Genomic DNA, 7146 nt, shown 5'->3' on the forward strand with positions numbered 1-7146 from the left:
TGACACGGTGTTAAATCAGGACTGAGTACATGTGACCCCATCATTGTCTGATATAAACAGTGTTAGGGTTATATTAACACTGGCCCTGCTGTGTAATACCGCTGTATTGTTTTATCATCCTGGTTTGGAGGGAAGTGGAGCTGTGTTTGGGATCCGCTTGGCGTTAGGGCTGTGCTGCAGGCTTTGGGTGTATGGAAAGGCCCGGGCGAGCCTCACGGCTCTGTTGGTTGGGTGCAGTGACACAGCCTGGACCCGGAGGTTGCGTGAGAATCCTGAGGGCCACTGTGACTTGACCGTGAACCCCCTCCCCCTCCCCCTCCCCCACCTCCACCCCCTCCGCTTCCCCTACACTCCTTGAAACTTGAGAGATGCTCTGTAACTCCCCTGCGCCCCCCTCATTCGAACCCCATCCCCCCCAACCCCATTGCCAGTGGCACTTAAATTGTTTGAAGCTGCTAATGTCCTTCATCTGTACGGAAACAAGATGAAACGCCCCTGTGCCCCCCCCCCCCACCCCCGCGGCTACTTCCCACCTGTCTTCTGTTTACCCTCCTTAAAACCCCCTCCCCCTTTTCCCTTTGTGTTGCTTTTTGTTAAATCAACTCTAACAGTAGTCGTAATAATGTTCATATGAGGTAAATAGGGGAAATGTGCGCTCTATTAGAGTTTAAAGTATTCTGTCTAAGTTAATTTTACACTGAGCTTTTGCCAATGTATTCCTGATGGACCTTTTGACCATAGACACAATATAACTAAACAATATAATATAACCAAATATAAAAACAACCAAACCAGATGAAAAAGAGAAACCAAAGAGAGGCAGACCCTCCCCCCCCAAAAAACCAAAAAAAGACTTTGTGATGGGACTCAAAAAAAAAGAGAAGCTCACATTATATTAGTTGCGATAAGGTCTCTCTAACCTTGTCATTATGTTGACCTCAAAAAAAATATTTTATTGAAAATGGGGCCCCATGACACCTCTCTCCTCGTCTTCCCCAAACCTTCCTTTCTTCTACGTTCTACGGGTGGGAGGTGCACTGTGCACCCTATTTTTTAGGGGGGTGGGGGGGGGCTACGGACAGTGGGGGCAACGGGTTTTGCGAGTCGGCTGATGGGGTGGATCCATTTTCAAAGGCGCGTCTCCTCATTTATTTATTTTCCTTCAAGGTTTCATTACTGGAGACAGAGAGCAAAAAAAAAAATATATATATATATAATAATAATAATTGGTACAGATGGTCCCCCAGTCATGAAAGCAAATATTTAGTGGGAGGGGTGAAAGGGAATTTACTTGTTGACATTAAGAAATGACTTTCTCCGAGCAGCCCTCTCTCCGACTGAAAGCGCTCGTTAAGATATTATCTGTGAAAGTGAAGAGGTATGCGCTGGCAGCTGTCAGCTCGGGCGTGTTTGAAACGGAGCCTGACGGGAGCTGAGGAACGGTCGCTATTGTTTGAAACCCTACCCCAGCGCCTGGCGTCCCCCCTCCGCTTCGGGGGACACCGGATACCCGATATCTGTCTGCGAAGAGTGTCTCTTATTTAAATTAAACTAATAAATACGCTGATCCTTCTTCTTGTTTTTTTTTTGCCCCACAACAGACTTAATAATCCCTCCCCTGCTCTCTTGAGAGTGACAAATTATCCCCAGGCTGCTTTGTTCTTCCTTTGTTTACCTGGTTAGTCTGGTTTTTAGCCAAATCACATTCTTGTCTAATTCGTGGAACCTGATGTCATCCTCGGAGTCTGGCGAACGTTGGTCGGGGGGGGGAAGTGCGGTGGGGTGAAGAACTGGCGGGTGGGGTGGGGGGTGCTGGGGGTGGGGGGGGGGCTGCGGGGGTTGTTGCTTCGGTAGTTAACACTCCATTACCCAGCGTGACACGCTGTTTTATGATGACTCTACGGCCTCGGGTTTCGCTAATGGGAATGCGATGCTATTCACCGCCGGCTTGCGAGGACCACCCTGGGAACCGCGGCCCCTGCCTGCCCCGCCCCGCCCCGCCCCGCCCCGCACCACACGGCAGATTCTCGGCCCCGGACCCCATCCACATTCACCCTTACATTTTTTGATCCCAGGGGAACCCGAGCACCCGTTGTGTTTTTTTTCTTTGCAGACGCGTTGATTTTGGCGACCGCTGGACTGGCCCAAACCGTTTGCGAAGTAGACGAATGGCTACCAAAGCTTGAGAAACGTGCATTTAAACGAGAGGTGAAAGTTAAGGATTAAGCATTGATTGAATCCAGCCCAATGGCCTTCTTATGTTCTCAGTCCATACAAATTTTTTTTGTTTCCCACAGACGCCCCTGTCTGTAATTAATAGCCATCTTTCTTTGTCCTGAACCCAGACTCTATTAGTCTTAGGTGTTCATGGATGAGACAGGGCCTTTCTTTTGACCCCCCCACCCACCTCCACCCCTCCACAGGTGAAAGGACACCCACACCAAGGAGGAGGAAGGAAATGGGACTGGGGGGGGTTATACATTAGAGATGAAATTGATCAATGGAGGGGGACCCTCCCTGCTGGCCTTACTTCTCCCCCAGGCCATAAATCTAGATGATGTCACTTTGAAACACGCGCGGATCCCGGGCCCCCCCCGCCCCCCCAGCCCCCCCTGGCGCCGGTGGATGGTGACACCGGGCATTGTGCCGAAATGGTGGAGCGTGAGAAAGACGGAGAGAGAGAGCGAGCGAGGGGGAGAGTAATGGGCGTGTCCTGAGGAGTACAGTGTGCACATTCATATCTCTGGACTGTGTGAGCCCGGACACGCTCCCCACACGGTAGACAATGCCCGTGAGTTATGGCGAGGTTATGGACGTTGTGTGCACTCTGTGTGTGTGGCTCATATGTCTAGTGAAACTTGCCTGCGTGGGTGCGGTGTATGTATGAGTGTGGTGTGCGCGTGCATATGTGTGTATGCGTGTGTGTGTGTGTGTGTGTGTGAGTGCGCATGCATGTGCGTGTGCATGTGTGTGGGTGTGAGTGAGTATGTGTATTTAAGTGGGTGTGTGTGCGCGTGCGTACGTGCATGCTTGTGTGTGTATGAGTGAGTGTGTGTGTGTGCGTGCGTGCATGTGTTTGTATGTGTGAGTGTGTGTGTGTGTGCGTGCGTGCTTACATGTGTGTAGTTGTGTATGTGTGTGTGTGTCTGCGTGCGTGCGTGTGTGTGTGGGTCTGTGTGTCAGCGCTCGCTAAGTAAAGTGCCAGCATGTCTTGCGCCCCATTACGTCTCAATGTCATTTAAACAATGAGCCGCACTCAGTGCGCCAGAAATCCATCAACTGACCACATCTTTTTATTCAGCTAAAGGCCTTGAGTAAATGTTTTCTCCCTTACGTTTGATGTCGAGCGTTAGTGTGAAGGAGGAGAAAATCAGAGAGGAATGAAAGGGATGCAGGGAGGGAGGAGGAGGAGGAGGAGGAGGGAGGGGCCTTTGGTCGCAGAAACGCGCGTTCGGAGAGAGAGGCAGCGTGAGGCGGCGGACGGGAGTGGAAACCGGAGAAACGCGGGCCGGCTTGGCCGAGCGGGGCGGCGGGTTTTCTCTGCGTTTCTGCTGAAAGGGAAGAAAGAAAGAAAAAGAAAGAAAGAGGGGGAAAAAAGAAAACAAAACTAAATTGAAGGACGAGGCAAAACCAGCGTTCCTGAACCCTGCGGCCGAGCTGCGGCTGGGATAGAGTCCCGGGACTGAGCACAACGCCTCTCTCTCCCTCCCCCCTTCTCTCTCTCTCCCCCTCCTCTCTCTCTCTCCCTCCTCTTTCCTCCGTCCGTCTGTCTGTCTCTCTCTCTCTCTCTCTCTCTCTCTCTCTCTCTCTCTCTCTCTCCCTCCCTCCCCCTCTTTCCCTCTCTCCATCTCTCTGTGTCTCTCTCTCTCTCTTTTTCTTCCTCTTGACCGTTTAGACTCTTGCTTTAACGTGACTGCGAGCATCTCTGCAGACGTGTCTTTAAATTGATCTTATTAGTGTTCACGTTTGGCTTATTTTGTTTTGTCTCCTGACTGAACTCTTGCTGAATGCGTGTATGATGTGAACTACATGCCCAAATATTACTTTGGGCTTTGTGCATGCATACGTGTACTGACTGACTGTGAATTTACACTCGGAGGAAAATAAAGAATCTGTCTGTCTGTCTCTCTCTCTCAGCATTTTGGGCCCAACTCTGATTTCCCCTGTGAGTCTATGATTTAATTAATTAAAGATCTTCATAAAGAAATCATTTACCACGTTGCATTCATTCGCTGTATTCATCCACTGCAGAGCTCTTAAAGAATTTGATGGTTCATTTCCTTTTTAAAAAAAACGTATTCATAACGTGAGGTTTAGCTCCATGAGCAACATTAAGTCCCTGCTTCTAACAGTGGAAAATCTGACATCATCTGTCACTCCATCTTTACTTATAGTTCTGTGTTTTCCATTTCAGAACACACATTCTTTATTCCTCTATAGCGTAGGCATAATAAAAACAGTCATTGAAAATGCACATGCACAGGCGCACGCACGCGCACACACACACACACACACACACACACACACATGCCTACGTGCACACGCTCACACACTCGCTCGTCTGGCTCTGGTTTAGCAGTGAGTGGGTGTGATCAGTTTGTGCCCACATGCTTTCGTTTTGTCCTGGTTGTAACACAGGCCAGACGCCCACAAGACCGGCCAGCCAGCCAAACTGCCAATCAGTCAGCTAGCTAGCCAGTCAGCCAGTCAGTCAGCCAGCCAGCCAGCCAGTCAGCCAGCCAGCCAGCCAGTCACTCAGTCAGTCAGCCAGTCAGTCACTCAATCGGCCAGTCAGCCAGCCAGCCAGTCAGTCATTCAGTCACTCAGTCACTCAGTCACTCAGTCACTCAGTCACTCAGTCACTCAGCCAGTCAGTCATTCAGTCACTCAGTCAGTCATTCAGTCACTCAGTCACTCAGTCATTCAGTCACTCAGCCAGTCAGTCAGTCACTCACTCAGTCAGCCAGCCAGCCAGTCATTCAGTCACTCAGCCAGTCAGTCATTCAGTCACTCAGTCAGTCAGTCAGTCAGTCAGTCAGTCAGTCAGCCAGCAAGCACAGAATTCCAGAATAGCAGCGCCGGGCCTAAAAATAGCACCCTGTGGCTGGCCAGGAGGCTCGGCGGCGGAGCGATCCCTAGCTCGGAGCTCATTCACAATGTTTTCACAACGGCGGAGAAGGAAGAGACACCTACACTAAAATCTCAGCCTGGTTTGGCTTCAATGGCCCGTTCAAAGCAGTCTGGGTCTGCTACACACATCACAGACGCACGCACACGCACACACACACACACACGCACGCACACACACACTCTGCCGTACCCCGCCGTTCTCAGGCCGGCTTTATTTATCCTCCCTGCTGCCGCTGGCCTCGGTGCGGAACATTCTACCCGCCGGTCCAGCTGAAGGAAAATTGAAAAGGCAGCCCCGGCCCGTTCCATTATGTGTGTTTTTTTTTTTGCTCCGCTTGCAAAAATTCATTCCATTACCGTCTCTTAAAGCCTCGCTCCTCAGTCAGCTTGCGGGGGGAGAAAAAAAAGCACCAAAAAAGGTTTATATTATTTCTGTTTCTTTTTTTTGGACTGCGTGCGCTGTTTGTCCTTCGTCTGTTCGGCAGAGTGCAGAAAAGCATGATTTCTCCTCTGAATCGCGAAAAAACCACCAGCCCCCGCGTCTTTTCCCTCAGCAGATGGAGGCATTTGAAAAATTTGTGAAAGGGTTTCTGTGTGAGCAATGTATTTATTTTATTTTTTTTACATTTTGGGGGAATAACTCCCAAGTATCTGGCAACCCTGGTCAGTGCACCAGAGAAGCACTCTTCATGGACAGATCACATGCACAGGCTAAGTGCAGGTGGACAATCAACAGAGTCCTTTGTGAGGCACGTATAATGCCGTCCAACTAAAACCCCTCTCTTTTTGGGGGATGATACAGAAACTTATTCACCACCCAGTCGGGTTGCCAGTCACATTGTGTCAGCTGGCATGGTCAGGTCAAAGTTCAGTTCAATTCTTTTTTTTTTTTTTTTTTGGAAGTACACCTGAAAGATTCTGGAAGCACTTCTCAAGCTCTCGCCTGTGTCAGACCAGCTAACCCTGGGGGGTGTCCCGGGGTGACTCACGACCTCTGACCTCCATCCTCGGTTATCCAAACACGAGTTAAAACCTCACATCCTCCTCCGGCTAGCCCCGGCTCTGAACCGCTGCTGCGTTTTTATTTGAGCGTTAAACATCGCTGAGCGATAAGAGGACGGGCCGTTTGAAAGCCGGGTCAGAGCGATGTCAGGCGCGTGGCCACGCAGCGGTTCTTTGGCGGGACGTATGGTGAGGCGGGGGAACGATAGCGCGCACCGCGCCGCGTGTGTCGCGCACGCGCTCGGCTGTTTGTTGATCGAAACTCATGTCGTCCAGGTCTGCCCGTGGATTGATGACTAGGGGTGAGCGACACTGCAGTTCTGTGCTGAATTGTTTGAATATTTTTTTTTTTGCCTCATCTTAATTAAAACCAGAGTGAGAATCTTTATTGAATGTGGTCATTCCAGATGAAATATTGGACTAGAGTTGGGCGGGGGCAGGGGTGGGGGTGTCTACAGAGGTGCAGAGCTGGGAGGGGACTCGCGTATTCGTGAGGAAACCCCTTTTTTTCCGAACCGGGATAGTTAAGCTCTCCTCCCGGAACTGCCCTTGGCTCCCCCGCTGCAGTTGCTAGGAGCGTTACCCCGGCCTCTTTCCTCGAAAAACCACAAAGCCCTCCCTCCGCTCAGACGCAGCAGGCAGGGCTGCAGCTGTCCCTCCAGGCTGTCCCACAGTCAGCCACAGCTGCCTGCGTTGGGCTCTGTCCACTGAGATCAGCGTCAAAATGCTCCTCCTTGCTGTTAAACGGTTATCTTTACAAAAAAATGACCGTACTGGGAGAGAACCCTCCATGCGTCAACCACCGCTGCATTCATACTGCGAATCCCACTGCCGATTTGTGAGAGTGCTAACTCTGCGGTACTGCTGAGAAACATGCGGTGTGGCCAGATGCTTCTTTACACACCACAGACTACAGCTAAGCTTGTGTAGAGTGGAATCGGAGGAGGACCTTTCATGTGCGGATTTTGACACAATCGACAGGCGCCCGATCTACTAGCAGGGGACGCTAGACAG

General features: G+C 50.7%; 1 protein-coding gene across 3 annotated transcripts in view; it reads left to right on the forward strand.

Moving 5' to 3' along the window:
- The window catches only part of dbx2 (developing brain homeobox 2), a 98819-nt gene that overhangs the window by 42064 nt on the left and 49609 nt on the right, over window positions 1-7146 (forward strand). The gene's annotated exons all lie outside the window — the stretch shown is intronic.

Source organism: Anguilla rostrata, chromosome 7 (genome assembly GCF_018555375.3).
Source record: "Anguilla rostrata isolate EN2019 chromosome 7, ASM1855537v3, whole genome shotgun sequence".
Taxonomy (NCBI): Eukaryota; Metazoa; Chordata; class Actinopteri; order Anguilliformes; family Anguillidae; genus Anguilla; species Anguilla rostrata.